The 23,459-nt window shown below is 32.2% G+C and overlaps 1 protein-coding gene across 3 annotated transcripts in view; it reads right to left on the bottom strand.

The window, feature by feature from the left end:
- The window catches only part of LOC139499975 (uncharacterized), a 35,453-nt gene that overhangs the window by 8,578 nt on the left and 3,416 nt on the right, over positions 1 to 23,459 (bottom strand). For all 3 annotated transcript variants that reach the window (XR_011658278.1, XM_071288647.1, XM_071288646.1), the window contains exon 2: positions 3,248 to 3,433. The gene's annotated coding sequence lies outside the window, so the exon portion shown is untranslated. The remainder of the gene's footprint in view (positions 1 to 3,247; positions 3,434 to 23,459) is intronic.

The following is a 23,459-nucleotide window of genomic DNA, read 5'->3' as shown; positions in this document are numbered from 1 at the left end:
CAATGAATAAGTTTTAAGAAAAAATTGTGATTTCGTCTGGGTGTCATGACAAAATGTTGTCTATGAGCTGATTGATATAAAACCCCAGCAAATCAGAAGACGTGTTACATCTATTATTAAATATATTTTACATAACGTCCATTTATTGTAGCGTTGAATTAACAAACCTTCAGATAAGTTTGGCCCAAAAATTACTGCAAATTTAAAAGTTATCATACATATTTTAAAATTACTGGAAAGTATCTCAGGTAGAAGGTATTCAGAAAAACAAAATAATTTTGGATATTAAACAAGTTACCATGGCAACAAATCATGCCTTAATTTCCATATTTTGTAAAATTTTGTGATTTTCCTTGTTTTTCATCAAATTGTTAAGTATATTTTCGATTGGAAAAGTATGTGCGCACCCAAGAAACAACTTTATATTTGGTGAGATTTTGTCAATAGTAATGATAAAGCTTCAGTTAAATTGTTTTGTTGTTTCTTGGCTGCGCACGATGTTTCCACAACAGAAATAAAGATAGAAAACTGCATAAATTCTGAATTTTCATCGTTTTTGTGAAAACAGTATATATTATGACGTAATTGTGACGTCATCACATAAGAATCTTAATGTTTTTCATTTATATTTCTTGACCCTATGCATTACTAAAGATTGTGTTCCAATTTGAAAAAGTTATCAAACATTTTATTTTCTTGGGCCAAAAACCAGGCCTTAATGCCCCTACTCCTTTAACACGTTTAATAACACACTTTAGTTTTTTTGTTGGTGTATAGCAAATAATCAATTATAAACGTAGTATAGATTCATTTCTGTTGAAAAACTTTATAGACAATAAGTTAGAGATGGGTCATTGTACAGTAAAACACTAAATGACAACAACAGCAATTGGTTACACATGATCAGAAAATTATGACCTATACGCAACGTAAGGTTGTCTATAATTACTTACCACCACTTCTTTTGATTGTTTGTGTTTTAACGCAACTTAAAGCGTCATATATGGCCAGAGAACACAGTTATTTCGTAGTGCATTTCTTTTAGACAATAAATTCAAATTAAAAAAATCGCACCTGCTCTTTCTCAAAAAGATTTTTACAGTGTAGTGTACTACCAGTGAAACAAATAATATCAAAATTATAGAAACTTCTACCAGCTCTAACTCAACATATTGACAGTTCTGTGTTAAGGGGTGTAAAATTCAGTTTGACAGCTTCAGACGTGATAAAATTTGACCTTTTTGAACTGGACCAAATCAATACTTAACATAAAGATTCAGCACCCAAATTTTTTTGACATTGTAATTACATCCCCCTACTTAATATTTCATGCATTTAATATCAAGAAATAAATTGGGAAAGTGTATCACATAAAACATGCAAGTTATACACTGTTTACACAACGAAAACCAAAGGACGATAACTGTGTCCTTGGACCATATAGCCAGCGGTGCATTACGTTTGCGCACATTACCATTACATTTGCGCGCAAAATCATTGCGTTTGCGCGCAGCTTTTGATTACAATTGCGCGCATTTTTTTGACAGGTAAACTCAGGTAAAATACAGGTAATAATACTTATTTATTTATAATTAGTTCAATTATTTACTAGTATAAGTACTCATTCCGTTAGTCTTGGTACCCTACTCACCAACGATGAGGTGGAAGTGGGATTTCGAGCAAGATAAGTCCGTTTTATTATGCACAAGCACTAAATCCTAGAAATATGTACAGATAAAAAATTTAAAAAGCTAAAACATAGCTAATCATAAAGGAAAAAGTATTGATAATTTCATTACTTTACATGTAGGTACGTGTCGAAACTCCATGTTTGTGCCTTGGTGTAACTTTACAAACTAACTTAAATTATTTACTTATTTTAAAAACGATCACTATTCGTTTAAATCCTTTTCACTCTGAAATATTCGCAATGAAGTTACATGTATTAATTAAGCTATACTTCGGAGTTAATAATGATCACTTAATAATTGGTTTTATAATTCAATATGAACAATATATAGTTTGAATTAAGAAATATTTTCAAAATTAATAATTGATAGTCATATTTATTATGAAAATAAAAAAATATATAGTCAATTGTAATTTGGTTTAATTTTTATTTATATTTTTACCTGAGTTTACCTGTAAAATGAATGCGCGCAAATGTAAATCAAAAGCTGCGCGCAAACGTAAAGCATTTTAATCCACAAATGCGCGCAAACGTACTAGTGCGCCCATAGCCAGAAATTAGTAGTACTTTAGCTAATTAATATTCATAATATGTAAATGAGAATTGTACCACGTGATAACAGTTTAAACTGGACTGGCTTGATATCATTAAAATCTTTAAAACACGGATATTATAAGTCACACAGAGTACTTGTTTATAATCACTCTGATATTACCGTAAAGTTGTCAGGCGGTCAAAATCAAAACAATGAACGCGAATTTAGTGATTTATTCGTGTTTTCGTGAGTTTATTCTTCTTGAAATAGAGGCATTTTAACTTTACGTGGGAACCTAGAGTCAATCAACGACTACACATAAAAGGTTTGGACTTGCTTATTCTTTGGAAATTCAAGTTTCAAGTTTCATCCCCGCAACCTGTTTTTGTAATGACCTTGTTGGCCAATTGTCAACACAAAGTTTGGAAATTTGACGTTTCAGCCATTTTTACCTGTATTTTATACTGCAATGTTAAAAGCCTCTCGCTTCGATTTTTTAAATAGCTCAAGAACCTTGATTTTTGCAACGACAGTCATTATGTTTCGTCATATTAATGTGTATATTTATTTTCTGTACTGATAGACAGGTTGTGGGGACAGAAAATAAATATACACATTAAATTAAAGTTAAACAGACAATATATTTCAAAATTTCCTATCATTTCAATATATTAATTTCCGTGACCCGTATCCGATTTCTTTAGTATAATATTCAAATAAGAAAAGTGGTGTTGATTTCTGGATATGTCACTTTTGAGCTATTTTGTTGCGGTCAGTTTAAATAGATGGAGGAGGCCACCGACCACTTCATTTGAACTTTGGTGGGTAGTTGTCTCATTGGCAATCATACCACATACATTTATTTCATGTTAGCAGAGTAAATTAATAAAAAACACATTAAGCTTTTAAAAAATATGATGGATAACTTGTTCGCAACGATAATCATTGCCGGATTAACAATTCGGTATATACTTTTCTTTTATAATACCGTTCTATTAATTATTAAAAAGGAGATTACTAACCTTAGTTACTCGGGTGACGTAGTTTTGCTCCCATTATACACTAGTGCAGGGATTCTCTAGATATCTGTAACAAAATGACGTCAACGGTATTGTTATCTACAACCATCCATGGTGACAATTATGGCACAATATTATCTCATCTCTATTTTTTGTCAAACAAGCTGTTCTTATTGTGTAAACTCAATTCTGGAAAAAAAAAGATAATGTATGAAGTTGCATGACATTGCCATATATGGTTTAATCTTTTTCAGATCCTTCAATATGTTATTACCTTCAGCTCGTGTCCATAAAAGTTGATAGACAAATACGGAAGTACTTCAATCATTTTTTGCTATTCGTCATTTTTTCTCCGATAGTACTTCAATCATTTTTTTGTTATACGTCATTTTATCTCCGATAGTACTTCGGAATCTATATCCGACAAAATGATGTATACCAATAACAATGGAAGTGTAAGTACAACAATAATTAAACAAGTGCAACAATGATTTAAAAGATACAACAATGATTTTACAAGTGCAATACATGATTTGAGGTTAGAATGTGAATTCGACCCTCATATTGCTCCAGGAAGAAGCGAGGCAAATACATTTTTTATACAGATTTGTATGCCAAAAACGAAAGAAGAAAATAACAGATTCAAGCGGGTTTGGACACAACTTTCATCCCTTCTATTCCCTATAATTCACTTTCAAGAAATAAAAGCTTGGATTAAATACAATATATGTATACATTTTAATTCCTACACTTAAAAAAATAAAGTTAAAATGTATTATTGTCATAACACGTATAAATATCATTATTTTTTTCTTTTATGATCTTTTATCTAAGCTGGGACATAAAATATTGCATCATATTTTGTGTACAACGTAAATCTTAAATCAGTGTTTTAAAGTAAGAAAGAAAGTTAAAACAATTTTTGGCAATTTCTGCCAAAAAAGAAATGTATTTGAATATCTATTCCTATATCTGTTATAGAGAATTTAATGAGGATCACGTTTAAGTTTGTTTCAAAACAGGGGGAGGGGGTGGTAGCTGGAGATCAATCAGACTTCATTTAGATGGACGTGTCTGAAAAATTAATACAGTAGATAAAATGAAATTTGTGGGGTTGGGGGAGTAAAAGATTGGAAAGAGAAACGTATTTTCTGTTTATTAAACATTTTAAGTTTAGGTAATATAACATCTTCTTCGGTTCATCTTTCTCTAAGCATATCATTGAGGGAAAGTAAATTAAAAAGCAATCAATCCAAACTCAATAACCCTTTCAGTTATGATTTTTTTTTCATACACCGATTTGAAAGAACACAATTTGTCAAAGTCTTAATCGTCACTAATTAAATACAAAATGGGAATGAATTTAACAGAAATGATAAAAGAAATCTACCATTAAATCGCAGTTTTAGAATATTAAGTCTAAACATAAAAAAAGCTATTGATTTAAAACTTATTAAAGTCGTAATTCCCCCTTTCTTAACCCTACAAGAATCTTTCCTCGGTTCCCTGGATTGCGGAATATCGTCCACATTTCTTAAACGTTCACGTAAATTGATGGCGTCATGTGTTAAAACAGTTATTGGCCAATCAAATCGGTATATAGGATTTAATCTGCACGCTCGTGTGACCCTTTAATCCGAACTCCTACGTCGTTCGGGTTAATTAGGGTCACACGAGCGTGCAGATTAAATCCTATATACCGACTTGCTTGGTCAATAACTATAACATATTTATGATAAATAAGATGCGGGGTATATGCCAACGAGAGAGCAACGCAACGACAAACATAACCAAAAGATATACTTATAGATTACACATACTAGTAGTCTGCTACATCGATCAGAAAGAAAAAAACAATCAAATGTCTCGATTCTATAAACTTGACTTGTGAAAAAACTTAACAGAATGAATTGTTCGTATGTTATAATGTTACACCACTGCCCCAGGTTATGATGAGGCTTGAGCACTCACACACACCCTGTCACCTCCTTTATGTGCCTGTCCAAAGTCAAGAACCTGTAGTTCAGTAGTTGTCGTTGGTTCTTGTCTGTCATATTTGTTTTCGTAAATTGTTTTGTTATAAATGAGGCAGTTAGTTTTCTCAATTGAATCGTTTAAATTTTCATTTCGGGGCCTTTTATTGCCGACCATACGGTATGGGTTTTTCTCATTGTTGATGGCCGTACAATTGCCTATAATTGATGAGATTCATTTACTTTTAATCTTTAGTAGGTTTTCTCTCATTGGCAGTCATACCACATCTCCTTATTTTAATCAATTCTGGAGGCGATCACGCTACCACGAGCATCGAGACGGTTTTTACTCTTTGAAAATAAGAAATCTTTTTGATATTCTTTTCAGCAAGCAAACATCCGCTTTTACTGACTTTTTCTTTAGTGTGTCATCTGATCTCAATGTTGACTTATGAAAACTTATTTAAGTACAAATTAAAAACATTTTAAAAGTCAACAGCGTGAGCAGGTGTGTTTATTGGTAAAAGTTATTGAAAGGTATATCATTTTCAAAGAAACGTTTTTAAGTCATCACAATCCTTGTCAACCTTTGCTGGAAATTTTCGAAAAAACATCAGTATACCAACTGAAATAATTCATAACTGAACTGGCGTCGGTAATTATTGTCATTTAACTTTTTTTCGAACCAAAATACTAACAATAACCCATTACAAGATCAAGTGGTAGTCATTTATTGTCTTTCTAATTTGTTGAAATGGAAAATAAATCTAGGTAAACTTATTTATTCTTTCACTTACTAGTAACTTCTTCTAAAAGGTTAAGAATTCAACACTGTACTTAGATCTTTGAATATTGTTTTTATTGGAGTAAATATTGATTTGTTATCAGTAAGTTAAAACAATACTTAAAAATATTGTTACAAAATGCGGTACTACAATCTGTCGGTACCCCAATTTTGACATTGTACTAGATCATGTTTTCTCCGATGGTTAATGACGTATATACACTAAGTTCTTAGGCAGCAACCATTTGATTTTCTGGGGGGGGCTATGGTTTTTTTTGGAAAAAAAAGTTTGTTTCCAGTTTTTGGAGAAAAAAATAATTTGTTTTTGATTCTGAGAAAAAAAATTTGTTTGTTTCACCCTCAGCTGCCACTATATGTAATGCTAATATTGAAAGAAATAAATTGTTTTCGACTTGTCGCGAAAAAAATAGATTGTTTTTCGCCGCAGGCGAAAAAAATAATTTGTCCAGAAAAAAAAACCATAGCCCCCCCCAGAAAATCAAATGGTTGCTGCCTTAGGATGTTGGATGATTACTGATTGATATTATAGTCTTAGATGTATTAATTTTTTTATCATTTGTAATTTGCTTTTAACTAGATGTCTGCGGTTACTCTCAGATCGGTACTTCGTCTTTTTTGTTGTTGTTAGGGATGTGTAATAAATATATTTCCACGTGCAGTCTGTGATTTTGTTTTGATGTTTTCGATCTCATGTTTTCTACCCCAACTTAACTGAATTTAAGGTAAGTTTCTTATATGTAACACCCTGACTGTCCAATGTAAGGGGAGGATTGAGTGCTCAGAAAGACGTTTAACAACGCCACATTCTGTGTGTGTCTGTCCTAAGTCAGAGACCTGTTGTTCAGATGTGGTCGTCGGTTTATGTTCGTCATGTTTGTTTTTCATAAATTGTTTTGTTATTAATCAGAAAATTGGTTTTCTCAATTGAACTTTTTCATGTTTTAAGGCAACTATATGGTATGTGGTTTTCTCTTTGTTAAAGGCCGTATAGTTGCCTATAACTGCATACATTCACTCCATTTGAACCTTGGTCAGGCGGAAACCCAGTTGAAATAGAACAAAACAATCGAAGCTCTTTGTTAGAGAAGGCGATGAATGCTTACTGTGATGTTTACTATAGAAACAAAATTTTTAGTGGTTAATAGAAACAAATAAAACGACAATTTTCTTCTTAATTACGAAGTGTTTTATTTTAACAACACCATTTGCATAAGTTTTCAATTTATTTATTACATACAGTAGTAATGCAGAACAATTAGATACCAAGTCGACGACATAGGTATCTATCAAGTTGGATGTAGAAAATGCTTAATCTCCGATTAAAAAAAATACCGCGGACGGAGAACATATCAATCTATCAGTTCAGTAATTTTCGTGTCTGCCCTTCCATTATGTGACTCAAGAAAAAAATTCAAAAAATGGGTAACATTTGTATCGAAAAGAGAAAATCTTTTTATGTTAGGGTGTGTTTGAGATGTATATGTTGTCGTAAACGTACAAAGCAAGAATATTTGATATATCATCTTGCTTCAGATTCTATCATTTTTATATATCAAAGCTACAAGTTGACTTTATAACATTAAAAAAACAGAACGAAAAGATGAAATATATGGGTCAAGTGAAAAACCTATCTAATGAATCACAAAAACAGAGTAGGTGTGTTCGAATAGCTATTTTTTTTAAAAGTACTTGACGACAGTCTTTTAAGTTGGATGATGAAAATTCATATCTTCGAAAACATATATTTTTGTGTGTGTGATAACTAGAGTTTATAATCTCCAAACACTGAAATTTTTTAGTCTGCCCTTCAACAAAATTTTTAATTAGAATGTTTTTGGATGTTTAAGAATTTTTAAAAATTCCACCTGACAACCGATCACACACTAGTTTTAAGTTGAATCAGTGCAAACAAGATCATTAACTGATGCTCATTAGCTAGTAGATATATTTGTCTATTAGAATACAACCGACATATAAGGATCGTAATGGTGCTCTGTGGATAAATTTATCGGTTTTCAAGAGCAAAATTAGCAGCGCGTCATCCCTACAATGGCTTCCATTTCTACGATTGTGAAAATGAACTGGCGTAATGGGGAGATAATTTTGACGAAGTAGAATCCTGACTGTGTTGGATTGTTGTTTCATTGGCAATAATACCACATTGCCTTATCTATATATTCTGAACGTAAAAAAATCTTTTTTTAGTTGGAACGTTGTCATTCGTCTCAACTCGGCCAATTCCGTACCCTCATCTAACGAGAGTAGCGGATTCTACCGAGGATTGCCGATTGGGAACGTTGTGTACTATAACGCTCAGTGGTGCCGAACTCTTTTCAGTCTAAACTGTCCTTATATTTCAATATTCAAATCTTTTCCCACATAATTCCTAGGAAAAGTCCCCACAAATTATGTTTAGACCAAAAGTTGCTCTTTTTTCAGACTGTTTCATTTCACAGCAGTTTCACGTGACACAAATCAACTATATTTTTACAAGTGAAAAATTGTGCATGTACATTGCTTATTTGCTCTCATCTTGTCATTTTAAGTATATGATGTCATTTATTTTGTTAAGACGTACAATTAAGTTTAAACTGCATGTTACGTAGTGAATTTTTCTTACCATACATCTAAATCCGTATTTCCTAATGAATATTAGTTTTGAAGCTTAGTCTAGTATGACTCTAAAGTGCGATGGTACTGTAAAGTGCGATGGTCACGCTAAAGTGCGATGGTATACGCTAAAGTGCGATGATGTCAGACGCTATTTAAGGTGGTACCTAACACCTGAACTAAAATTAATTTGGCTCGTTTAATTTTCTTAAAAATTTGACAAAGTATTTTCTTTGACCCTTTGACAAAAATATTAAAAAAATCAAAAAAATTGAACCAACCGTTTAATCAGAAAAAATACACTGGTTAAATAGCAGTTTGACAAACACTTATTTTGATCATTGAGAAGCTTAATATTCCCTTAAGAACACAACGTCATTTAAACGTTCTACTGATTTTACAGAGTTGTCTCCCTGTAGTGTTAGGTACCACCTTAAGTGCGATGGTATATGACACGCTAAAGTACGATGATGTAACGGGAATTGGGTTGAGGCAATGATTTTTGTTTTTTGCTGTGTTCATGTTAGTTTTTCGTCTTTTGTGTTTACAAATTCTCTTATACATTGTTTTACAATAGTAATTTGGTGGTCCTATATAGCTTGCTATGCGTTGTTAGCCAAGGCTCCGAGTTGAAGGTAACAATATTATTAGGTGCATACATATTTGGTCTTTGGTGGATATTTGTTTCGTTGACTATTACACCACATCTTCTTGTCTGTAACGTGTTGTTTGTTTGTTTATTGATTTGTAAATTATTATACATGTAGATCAATCCATTATTTGTCTCGTTTGAATTGTTTTATACTGGTCGTTTTGAAACCCTTTGGTCGTTATAGAATATTATCAATCATATTACTAGTAGTATGTTATACTACACATCTGGTCGTTATTTTACGTCTTGTTGACGAGTATTCATCTCTTTCACTGAAATGACGGAACCATATTTAGAAAGTTAAAAAGTAGATTTTATTTCACGAGAGAAAACGAGACGAGATTAAAACATATTATAAATTAATAATGGACGAAATAAATACTTTGACACTTCGTGTATTTTGTCGTTTTTGCTATTTTTACAGTATACACCTTTCTCTTACTATCGTCAGTTTTTTCTGTTTATGAGATTTTTTTTGTCTAGTAAACTGTCCAAACAAAAACACGTTTGTCCCCGCCTATACATCGAGATCGAAGGTTTACATTCCTGTTACTGTTGAGGATATTTTGAAGAAATAACTTCGCTGCATACCCACTCTTTTAGCACCGACAAAAAAAATTCTCGATTGGGATCATTTGTTTCTCTTTTCAATTAAAAAATCGTTCAAATATTTCACAGTAAATCATTTTTTTTCTCTATATATAATAGCTTGATTATATTTCACGCTAAAACAAAAATTATTTCTCTTCAATTATTAATTTCTATAAAATATGCTGTCCGATTTTCAAAGGTCATTGATTTTACAACTCAGTTTGTACCAGTGCTAAAGTACTATAGTAAAAAACACTTCCGTTTATAGATATAAAATAGAACTGAACGTCCATGAACTATTATAGGTTGAGTCTATTATTTCCTAATGACATAAAACGGAGCGTTGTTAATTCTGGTGTTATTAATGATATATGATTCGGGTGTTATAAGGAATTATAACAAAGAGAAAAAAATGACCAAATGTACAGAAATATTACCCTCAATAATATGAGAGTAGGGAAAATACGGTAATAAAAATAAAGAACAGAGAATAATGGAGAGCTAAAATATTAAAGAATTATGGACATTCAGATATAAAGAGTAGAGAAAAATGACCACAATAATTAAATAACACAGAAAAGAAGCCGGCTACCTCTAGATCATCTAGCTGTCATTACCGGTATTTCTATCGGAAAGGTGACATATAAAAAAATATATTTATCTAGTATATAAAATGTAACCAAAACGATCATACATTTAGTAACTAAGGCAAATAAACGTCAGACTGATCTAAAAAGTGGCGAGTTCTTCTGTACTGGCAAGTAAAATATACTGGTCAACGATAAACACGACTTCAGAAAACGAAGATCCGGATCGCGTATTGACTCTTTTCAAACGTTTCTGGTGCCTCGTTTACTGCCACAACTTTTACTTTTGGGGGGGGTTCTGATTTGCATCAACGACTGAACAGGAGCATGAAGTTCAAAGCTGTCGATTGTTCATGTCTGTCATATTTGTTTTTCGTAAATTGTTTTGTTTTGTTATAAATTTGGCTGTTAGTTTTCTTAATTAAATCTTTCATATTTTTCATGTCGGACCCTTTTAAAGCCGACCATACAGTATATTTTGTCATTGTTGAAGGCCGTACGGTTGCCTACAATTGCTTACATCCACTCCATTTGAACTTTGATTGATACAAAATTTAATGTAGTTGTCTCATTGACGATCATTACACATCTCCTTATTTAAATATAAAAATAAGGATATGGTATGGTTGCTGATGAAACAACTCTCCATCAGAGATCCAATGGCGTAAAGGATTAAAAAATATTATAGGTCACCATACGGCCTTCAACAATGATGAAAACCCGAATTGCAAGCTATAAGAGGCCTGATGTATGTACAAAACAATAATAATAAGGTCTGATATACAGAGACAAACAACAACCATTGAAATAGAGGCACCTGACTTAAAATTTTATAGTTTGTTCTGTTGTTCTATTCAATCAATGTCCCAGGGAATTGACTCCGGATGGCACCAGCAAAATCTGCTTACCCTTCCAGGGCAATTGAGATCACCCCCAGTTTTTGGTAGGGTTCGTGTTGCTTAGTCTTTAGTTTTCTATGTTGTGTCTTTTGTATTATTATGTGTCTGTTTGTCTTTTTTATTTTTATCCATGGCGTTGTCAATTTATTTTCGATCTATGAGGTTGACTTTCCCTCTGGTATCTTTCGTCCCTCTATTTTGGGGACAGGCACATACATAATGTGGTGGCAATAAACGTTTTAGCTGGCGCCATCCTCGGCCAATATTCTGGGACGATGATTCAATTTGAATAATACAACAGAACAAACTATAAAATTGAATTGCAAACAACATTTACAGTACATAAATGGCGTAAACCTCCCAATCATATCATACACCATACACTATAACTCAATAACATCATCATAGAAAATTAAAACGCCATGCAGCATTTCACATTTAACATGCACCATATTATACCATCCAACCTATTTCGTAAATTGCTTTTCGCATTTTTAAAAATTACAAAAGAACATATTTTTTTACAATTCAAAATTTAAATTTCAATAAACGAAAAAGGGAAAAAAAACTCGCTTGAAATTGAGTTTTAAAAATAAGGATATGTGATATTGATTGTCAATGAGACAACTCTTTACCAAAGTACAAATGAAAAAACCTAACACGGTATAGTCTGCTATTCAAAGTCCAAACACGAAAAATGTAAAAGAATTAGTGCGTTGACATAAGTATTCGTCACTTGAGATTTTCGGTATATTTTGTATATAAAACTACATTGTTTCTAAAAAAATATTTAGGGGTCATTTATTGTTTGATTTTAAGCAACTTTGTACCAATAGAAGCAGAATTGTCAAAGTTTTTTTTGTTTATTTGGTTATATTTTTTTTGTGGATCATTTTCGTTTTTCACAAGATAAACACAAATATTATTTTCTGTTCAGAAATTCGCTATATATATATTCAAAAAAATCAAATTATAAAAAATTATTGTACGTTTCACATCAAGAGAAAACAAAAACACCTGAAGACATAACTATTACCCCCAAAAAAAAGCATACTTTAGAAAATTCTACGTCTTTTAAGGCCTTGTTGATAAAAATCCAACCATAAATGCCTTCAAAATATTTTTTTTGAAAAAATGGGTTTTATATGAAATACATAGCCAAAAAATGCAGGTGACGAATACTTTTGGCCAGGTACAGTATTTATGACACATGAACAAACGACAACACTCCTAAGGCTCCTAACTAGGGAGAAGGGAGGCGGGGTCTAGTGACAGGCACATTTAGTATGTGGCGGGATTAAACTATAGTTTGTGGACTGTTTTTTCTCTTTGATCTTTACAATTTGGCCAAAAAATCACGCATTCACTTTCTAAAAAGTTGGCAGAACTGGGACACAATGATTCCCCTGGCAAGGTTGGCTGTTGCTGATGAAAAAACAGACAATGCTCTGTGAATATTGCCGTTAGTTGCCCCAAACACGCAAAAAAAATTCTGCTTTGAATGTGGGAACAACTAAGTTAGGTTAAGCAACAAAAGAATAAATAACAGATCAACAAAAATTATTAAATACAGTGTATAATGTCTCCTTCAAAACGAAGGACACCCGCTTTGTATTTTGAAGAAAACTCTTGATTTTTAAGGCATACTAGGGATAGCAGGTCAGTTTTGATGGACTAGCAGTTCTTCCAACAGGGCTAGTAAAATCCTGCTGCCACTAAGTCCTGGGCTAGTTAGCTGTAACACATTTTTTAACCCCTGGTGGCGGTTCACCCCTCCTATGGTATATAACAGAACAATGATGTATATATATACTATTCTTAGAAGTAAATATCGTGATGATATCGAATTCAATCGATATCGCAAATCCCTAATCTTTATGACGTCATGTCATCGATATCGGTTAGGGTTGCAAAGCGTTATCAAACATCAAGTCTTAATCATGTCATGTCACGAGAAGATGTCTACTTAACGTGCATAACACAGTTTACTAGTATATAATAAACTAGGATCGTTTCAATATCACAAGCCAACCGTGCGAGTGCTGTTTAGCCAGTCAAGGTCGTTAAAAACTTCCATTTGTTGTCAATTTCACAAACCAACAGAGTTCTTGGGCTTACATTGGTGTCTCGGATTGCTACTGATGTGGTATTGAAAAAGCCATATGTGACATTCTCTATGTATATGAAAGTGTCTTTTCAATTTTAAAACCAATAGAGGTCTTGGGATTATATTGGTGTCTCGGGATGATACTGATGTGGTATTTAAAAAGCCATATATGGCATTCTCTATGTATATGATATGGTCTTGTCAATATCATAAACCAACAGAGGTCTTGGGATTATATTAGTGTCTCAGATTGATACTGATGTGGTATTGAAAAAGCCATATATGACATTCTCTATGTATATGATATGGTCTTTTCAATATCACAAACCAACAGAGGTCTTGGGATTATATTAGTGTCTCAGATTGATACTGATGTGGTATTGAAAAATGCAATATTTATAGATTATCGTTGATAATCTCAACGAAACACTCAATGTTCTTCGTGTTCAACTGATTACTATAAGAACAGACAATAGAATAGGTAGCTAGAAGCTTAATACAGCGTTGAAGATTCTTGAGAAAAAACAATCACATCTGTGAATGCTGATTAAGATATCGTGTTATTTTGTCTATTGTTATCAATGCGTTTATCGTGATCTTTCATAGAATTTGTTTTAGTTGTTGATTAGAATGACATCCATGGTTTTATTTATTAGTCTGTTTCTGAATTATTGTAATTGAATATCTAAAGTATAAAAGATATGAATTTTACCTGACGCATATAGTGTCAAGCTTATGAAACAAAGAGCTTCAAAAGTCTTATATTACCGATCCTTTTTTTCTCTCTTTCTTTTCTTCCGTGTATAATAAACAACTAAACTTTATCGTCATTATTGTCATTTTGTAAATTCAAAATAACTATTCCAATAGATTTGGAATATTTATTATGTGGTTTTTTTTCAAGTAGGAGAACAAACCACAAAACAAAAAACACAATTAGTACGTACTCCACCTGCTCACAATGCGCAGTCTGCAATGCGCAGTAAGTTCCTGCCTATTTACTATAAACGCGACTGTAAATTATGTGAAGTATTACTACCGATAGTTACATTTATTGCGTATTTTTCCTTTTCAATTTGTGTAATGAAAGAATAATAAAAAATGACATGCCCTCTCAACAAACTTTAAGTGGGCACATTACAGATATTTATCCCAAATGCGTGCTCACGCAGATGAAGGACAGGTGTAAATGACAAATTCTATTTACAATTGAACATGCCCTCTCCATAAAGTGGGCACTATCTAGAGGCTTACCCTTCTGTGTTCACAAACCGATGGTGAACAGGTGTAAATGAAAAAATCAACTTTCAAATTAACATGCCATCTCTCCATAAAGTGGGCACTATCTAGAGGCTTACCCTTCTGTGTTCTCAAACCGATGGTGAACAGGTGTAAATGAAAAAATCAACTTACAAATTAACATGCCATCTCTCCAAAAAGTGGGCACTATCCAGTGGTTTACCCTTCTGTGTTCTCAAACCGATGATCAACAGGTGTAAATGACAAAATCAACTTACAAATTAACATGCCCTCTCCATAAAGTGGGCACTATCTAGAGGTTTACACTTCTGTGTTCTCAAACCGATGGTGAACAGGTGTAAATGACCAAATCTACTTACAATTTAACATGCTCTCTCCATAAAGTGGGCACTATACAGAAGTTTATACATCTGTGATCTCACTCTGATATTGAACAAATGTAAATGACAAAATCTACTAACAATTTAACATGCCCTTTCCATAAAGTGGGCATTATACAGAAGTTTACCAGTCTGTGTTCTCACTCCAATAGTGAACAGGTGTAAATGAAAAAATCTTCTTACAATTTTACAGGTCCTCTCCATGAAGTGGACACTATATCCAGAAGTTTACCCTAATGTGTGCTCACTTCAAATCTGGACAGGTGCATGTGAAATTTAGTGTACATTCATTATTAAGCACACATTTTGTTATTACAACAATTGGACAGGGTGAGTTTCCAATGAACAAGGAAAGTCGCTTTCTCAACTTAAAAAATAATGTCTGAGTCTATAAACACTAGACCACCATAAAGACAACTCTTCACAATAGACCAAACAATACAAAAATAACACCTTCATGCCACCGCACGGCCGTGTACAATGAGCAAAGCCCATACCGCATAGTCAGCTATAAATGTAAAACAGTTCAAACGAGAAAACCAACAGCCTAATGTATGTAGAAAATAACGAATGACAAACAAATATGTTACGCAACAACAAACGACTACCGCTGAGTTACAGGTTCCTGACTTTGGACAGGCACATACAGAATGTGGCGGCGTTGAACTAGTTTGAAGGCACCAACACTCACCAAACCTGGGACAGTATAACTTTACAACTTAAGAACAAACTATAAAAAAATCAGTCGAAATGGCTTATCTTAAATCTAACAAAAACACAGAGTGGACGTGACTGGGTACTTGTTCATCCCGGTATCTTCTGGCTATTCCTACATTTTGTATTTTACTATTCTGTCTATTCCTACAGGGGGGATTAGTGGAAGAACAATACATGTTGTTATTGCAAGCTTTGTTGTTTTATTCATTAGTGTCTAATTGGATCAAAGGTCAATTTAAATGTGAAAAATTGAATAAAAAAGTATTTTTATATGTAAAAAATGGAATTTGTTTATTTGCAAACATGCATCAAATATTAAAATTTAGTTTTTTTTTCAATTACTGTGGAATTTCTAGAAATAAAAAAATAGTAAAAGCATTTTAAGTCTGGAAAAACGTATTTAAAAGAATACTTAAAAGTAACCCACACCTTGAATTCCAGCCTATATAATTTATTAAATTCATTTTATTTTTTAATAAAATACGATTTTTTAAAATGAAGATATTATCAAAAGTAACGCTAACAGTACATAATTATTATTAATACAAATTGGCCTAATAGATTAAGCCAAGCTATTAACTTTGAACTGGTTTAAAATTTCCTTCGACATTCTACTACAAATAGCCGCGATGTTCCTCGACTACAAAATAGCTTTTTCACAGCCGCCTCAATCTTTCCAAGAATCAATATTAAAGGGTCCTTTTTCCACTACACTCAGTGTATCCGGCGAATTGCACATAAGCATGGTTTGAAGACTGAATACAGTGAAAAGGGCGACATTCACCAACTTGTTCGAAGAGCTGCAGTTCTACCATTTTACTACCCAATACAGTTGAAGATGTTTGATTTAACGCACTGGGGGATATCGATGATGCAGATATTAGCACACCAATCCTAACCCTTATTTTTACAGATTTTGAAACCTACTCCTGGGTAGAAAACAACCAACTACACAACAGTAGGTCATAGAACAACAAACCATCTAGAAGGCTGACATAGTAAACTAAAGAAGTTAGTAGAGGCACCTCACAAAATTATCTTCAGCATGCATGACCAAGTTGTTGAGACAAGAAGAAGCACAGATTACAGACTGCAAACACTGAAACAAGGTTACAAAATTGTGAGCTTACTCCAGTCGAGTATGGAGATGCATGTTGCGATTCATGTCCTGTACATCGATTAAGACTTTGTAGTCTCTTGTATATTCAATTTATAAGTACAATGCATTACTGTGTGAGTGTATGATTAATGTCAATGTTGTGTATGTTTGGTGCTTTGTTAGGTATAAATCAAATTTAGTGTTGTGATTCAAAGAATAATCATTAAAATTTAATTTATGTTTCAATTGATATTATTTACTTGCATAAATTAATGTTTGCAACTAAATAATTGTAATTTCTTGCGAATAACATTATGTCAATATTGTAATATAAACTTTTCTTTTTCTTTATTTTCCACAAGATTTTATACCTGGATTTACCTTGATTCATTAGTCTAGTGTTGTTACAACATTATCCTACATAATCCCATTGTTTACATAAAAATCCTGGCTATTCGTACATAAAATTTTACTATTTACATATAAAATTCATAATGTAGGAATAGCCAGAATGAACCGTTCATCCCAACAACAAAAAGACACAGTACAGATCTGAGAGTACTCGTAGTTGCTGACAGCTAACAAAGAATTTTTTAAGTCAATCAGACTATAGGAAATGAAATTTAATTTGCAAAGTTGTTTAGGTATACCTGTTTGTATGAAACATACATATTTATAAACAGGCCATTGATATGAGTGTTTTCATTGGATGATGAATTGGTGCTATACTCCTCCCAATTTTAAGGTAATAATGATTTCATGGTTGAGCTAGCAAGGAAGCTAACCAAAGAATCTATCTGGAGCTTCATACTCGTTGGAATCTGCTGTAATATATTATATTTCTTTTCGTTTGAATAAACTAGAGGGATTTCTCCTGTTTAAATATAATTATATATAGTCAAAACCTTTGTTTGCAGGGGAAAAGAACAAGGTATAGAGAGCGGTCCAAAACTATCTCCAAATTTAGTCTAATTTATACTAAGGCATTAAGTAAAGACATAGTATTACTTAATTCGGACGAGCATGGCGAGAGAAATAAAACAAATATTTTTCGTTACTTATGAAAATATCCCTAAAGTGTATGAATGGAATATATATATATTTTAGTTCAGTCCACTGATATTTTTTTCCAGTTTTTGACCTTGGACGCTGACAGACGCCAAGTGATGGTAATAGTCCACTTAGCCTTAAAGGACTAGATGCCGTGAGCTTTATCAGAGACTGATGAAACAATACAGTACATACAGTGTATTATATGTCTCTGACTGATGAAACAATACAGTACATACAGTGTATTATATGTCTCTGACTGATGAAACAATACAGTACATACAGTGTATTATATGTCTCTGACTGATGAAACAATACAGTACATACAGTGTATTATATGTCTCTGACTGATGAAACAATACAGTACATACAGTGTATCATATGTCTCTGACTGATGAAATAGTGAAAGTTAAGCTCTATGACCAAAAAGGATCTCATTACTATCTAAGGTAAAATTTAAAACTTTGCCTTAGAAAATTGAAACGTTGGTTTCTTAAAATAGTTTCTATATTTTTTAAACGGACAATTAAAGAATGGTTGGTTATAAATCATGTTAGAACCTAAGTACTAATGATAAAATTAGGACAATACCCATAGGCAGAAAAACAAATGGTTGATTATATAGGGAATCACTGAAGCATGACTGGAGCGCCCCCCCCCCTTTTATGAAAAGTTCTGGATCCGCCACTGGTACCGGAGTATAACTACTGAGTGATAAGGACTGTGGAATAACTGATGCACCCCCCCAAAAAAAAAAATGAAAAATAAAAATAAAAAAATGAAAATTAAATAAATTGAGATCTTACTAGATGTTTACATTGTACTTACCAATCAATCCAGTTCCAAGTCGAATGGTCAAGAATAGAGATCTGGTTAATTTATAACGTGGCGTCTCAATTTTTAATAATAATAAACATTTCCAATACACTAATTTCGTAAATAACAAGCATATTCCAGATTTAGCTTGTAAATATAACGTCGTTGGTTAACCTGTTACATGTAAGTACTAGTATTACTGATCGCCATTGTATTAATTGTAATTGGATTATTATTATAATAATTTTAATTTAATGAGATTGAGAGTCATTGAGAACATTAAATAAACTATAAATTGAATTACCGCCGATTATAAAGGATGGTTAGGACAATTGTATAATTAATTACACGTATAAACATTTCGCTGTTAATTTTTTTCCAATTTCCTATGTTGGTTTTTAATGTTTTTTTCACAATTATCATTGACAAGTATTTTAGTAATATTATGACTTTAAATTGATCAAAATCAAAATGTTTTTATTAGATTTCTCCAGTGAAATGATTTGTTACACTCTACCATTGAAAATATTATCGTATATCATTCAAATATTTGCATAATAACAATAAAAAGATATAATAGAAAATGATATACTAGATATTCAATCTGGATAGTACAACAGACCAACAAGTGCGAAAAAGACGAATGAAGACAAACAACAACGAACCACATATCGTCCCGATAGCGAGACTTAGTCTTTCTAGCTAGCGGTCTTACATCCATCGATGTACAAAATTGTATATAGCATATTCCACAAACGGTGTCATTCAGAAGTGGAATGTTTAAAATTTTGAAGATTATCTGCAAAATCTTCAACAATTGTCTTTTCAATCTTGCAGTTACATAAAGATTTTTTTTTAATTTGTCTAGGCTTTACACTATTCTCCCAAAGATCAATTGAAAATCGAATATATATATATTAATCAGACCCTTTTGTAGATACAAATTTATTGTTTTATGTAATGAAAAGTATTTATTTAATCTAAACAATCTTAATGATTAAAAAAACATGTACACCGAGGGTGCTATTGTCGAAATATTGAAATTTATAAAATAACAACATATTTATTGATTTTGGTGGATTGACATTTTAATAGATAGTCGGTTTCCTAACTTCTAAGCAAGGACCGAAGCTCATAAAATCGCCAATCAGTTAAACACAGGACTTCTGGAAGGTCAGGAGAGCCGACAACCTTGCGTTGGGAGTTGTAGGTTTCCTATACTAATTGTGCATCCCTACTAACAGACATGTTTTTGTACTCATGATGCATAATCCAAACCTTATGCAAGAACAAGTGAAAAAACAAAATCTTCCAAACTTCTTTTATATCAGATATATTGTTTATATAAAAAAATAAGATGTGGTATCATTGCCAATGAGACAACTCTCCATGCACAAGAGACCATTATAACACAGAAATTAACAACTATAGGTCACCGTACGGCCTTCACAATGAGCAAAGCTCATACCGCATAGTCCGCTATAAAAGGCCCCGAAATGACAATGTAAAACAATTCAAGCGAGAACACTAACGGCCTAATTTATGTAAAAAATGAACAACAACCAAATATGCAACACACAAACAAACGACAACCACTGAATTACAGGCTCCTTACTTGGGACAGGCACATATACATACAGAATGTGGCGCGGTTAAAAATTTTACCCCCCCCCCCCCCCTTACCTGGTACAGTGGTATAACAGTACAACATGAGATTTGTGTGTATGTCCTGTCACTCAATAACCAATGTTTTAAATGCAGTGAAAATTGATTGAAAAAAATATGATTAAAAAACAGGTTACACCAGAACACAAAATATCCAAAAGTCATGATGAGGTAGACCAACAAAGACTGTTTTTAAATAAGTCTATCTCAGATGCATGTATCTTGTTTTTTCCCGAATAGTTGTCTGAATTTCATCCTTGACATACTTCTTATCAGGCATTGTGGCACTGTTAAAGTCCACAACACCGCTAAGGTCAACAAAAAATTGCCGCTAAAGTCCACAAAAAATTGCCGCTAAAGTCCACAAAATTACCTCCGCTAAAGTCCACAAGAAAACGTTCCGCTAAAGTCAACAAAATAACACCGTTAAAGTCCACAAAATAACACCGTTAAAGTCCACACAACTTTTTTTTTATTATTAAAAAATTAATTCGCTTCTTTTTTTAAAATTCTGAAAGTATAGAACTAATAAAAAGCATAGACGTTTGTTCTTGGAAAGTTTTCTTATCAGCTTGAATTATATTTTTGATAAATGAAAAGATTATACACTGTAGTATCTGATCTTTGTATTATGATTTTCTATCAATCAAACAGGTAACATTTCTGAAAAGTTATCTAGCTATGGTGCTTTTTTTTTGTATTCTTTGGTAACAATTTGTACACACTGAAAAATCTTGGCGCCTATATTTAGCATTAGAATTTCCTTTGAAAATATCTATGAACCATTATGATAATAAGAACGAAATCCTTTCAGTTTAGGTAAGGCTGTAAAGCAGCCGAAACGGTCCATAAATCTAAAAACCATAATGTTCTTTCTTTGAAATCGAATAATGATAAATAAAAGAATTCCCCACATGCATTTTGTGGTGCTGAGCTGATTTCGAAAACTCATTGGTTTGTATGTATTTTTCAAAAAGGAAAATGTATTTGTTTCAGAATACGTTAAATTAAAAGATGAATTGAATAAATTATACTCGGATGCGGTTCTGTATTGTGTCTTACCAATGATGAGTACAAGTATAAAATATTTCATTTCAACAGTGCTACATGTATGGGTCATTATAAAAAAAGTGCAAATTTCGACGAGGTAATATTTTGAAAAATGATGTCATTGTTTAAAACTTTTAAATGTGTCCCGCTATTCTATAGTATGGTAGCAACGATATTCAGAAATATGCAATGGGAAAAATGAAGAGTTTCTTCAATTTTAACAATTTTACTAGGTCATCCTTTGAAAGAATCGTGTCAATGGTGTTACCAATCTAAAGCATACATTTAGGTACTAAATATTATTGTTTAACATCAAACAACTATTCCCATTTGTTGTTTAGGTTTAAATTACGATTTATTGACATTATTCATATACATGTAGCTGTGCATTCTATTTAAACAAAAATTTTAGAATACATTGTCGTAAAAAAGTTTGTTGTCCTAATTATAATTATGGCCGTTGTAAATACTAAAAAATACACTTAAACTGAATATATGTGAATTGTATAAGACTAAATGACAATAATATACCTAATCCTTCGTACACGACCTAAAAACACTTTCATTTATGAATAAAGATAAAAAAAAAATGTCGCATATTTATATAGTAACACCACTGACCCTTCAGTAACTCCAATGACACAAAAGTATCACCAATGACATCACATTTCAAATTTTACCTTTATCAAGTACTGAACACAAAGCCAAGATCACCGAGCAAAAGAAAAAGATGAAAAAATAATTCTTAGGCTAAAAAATCTCAAATCATATAACATAACATCCATTACTAAAAATGTCAATAGTGTTACTAAATAGTGTCATTGGTGTTACCAGCATACATCAGTTTGTGAAAACTGTGTATATGTAATACATGATATTGTTAAAACATTGTTAAATAAGTATTGTTTTTTATAAATAATATGATGTTAAGCTTAATTTGTTAAACATGAAAGAAACACAAAACAATGCTGATTGTCATGATATATTCAGTGGTGTTACTAAACTGGTCAATGGTGTTATTTTATCAAAATGGTCTCACCATTGACAGTAACACCAATGATTTAAGGTGTATTTTAAGATTCTGTTACGAAATAAGTGCTCAATTACCCTATTCTATATGTTTTACTAGTGCATGTTTCTATAATCAATATGTTTCATTATTCAAAGTTAAGGAAATGTTTTCAAAAAATGATTTTTATAAAGCGTACACCATGGACACTATTTCCAATTACGATATAACCTTTACTTACTTTTACGATTTTTTCACTACATCTTCAACATAATTGTTTGTTTTCTTTTGCATAACATGCTTACAGGTAACATTGCTAAGAAGGAAACTGTTGTAAATGCCCAAATCTTGCGAAAGATAACTCTTATCCTACTAATTTGTCCTTTGGTAACACCATTGACTTAAAAATGTTACATTTCCTTTTGGGGAATTTTTTTATTATAAAACCAACACACACCTCCCAAAATCATTAAAAAATGTTTGTATGTATCAAAATGCAATAAAAAGTGATAAATCATAATAACAAATGATATGAATAAGAGTCCTATTTCAAGTCTGAAAGGATTTATAGTAAACAAGAATGTGTCCAAAGTACACGGATGCCCCACTCCCACTATCATTTTCCAAGTTCAATGGACCGTGAAATTGGATAAAAAATATAATTAGGCATTAAAATTAGAAAGATAATATCATAGGGAACATGTGTACTAAGTTTCAAGTTGATTGGACTTCAACTTCATCAAAAACTACCTTGACCAAAAACTTTAGCCTGAAACATGCACTTTCATTTTCTATGTTCAGTGGACCGTGAAATTGGGGTCAAAAGTTTTATTTGGCCTTAAAATTAGAAAGATCATATCATAAGGAACATGTGTACTAAGTTTCAAGTTGATTGGACTTCAACTTCATCAAAAACTACCTTGACCAAAAACTTTAACCTGAAGC

This window comes from Mytilus edulis, chromosome 13, assembly GCF_963676685.1.
Source record: "Mytilus edulis chromosome 13, xbMytEdul2.2, whole genome shotgun sequence".
NCBI classification, from domain to species: domain Eukaryota; kingdom Metazoa; phylum Mollusca; class Bivalvia; order Mytilida; family Mytilidae; genus Mytilus; species Mytilus edulis.
The sequence above is the reverse complement of the archived record's forward strand: the minus strand, read 5'-3'. Positions and strand labels throughout refer to the sequence as shown.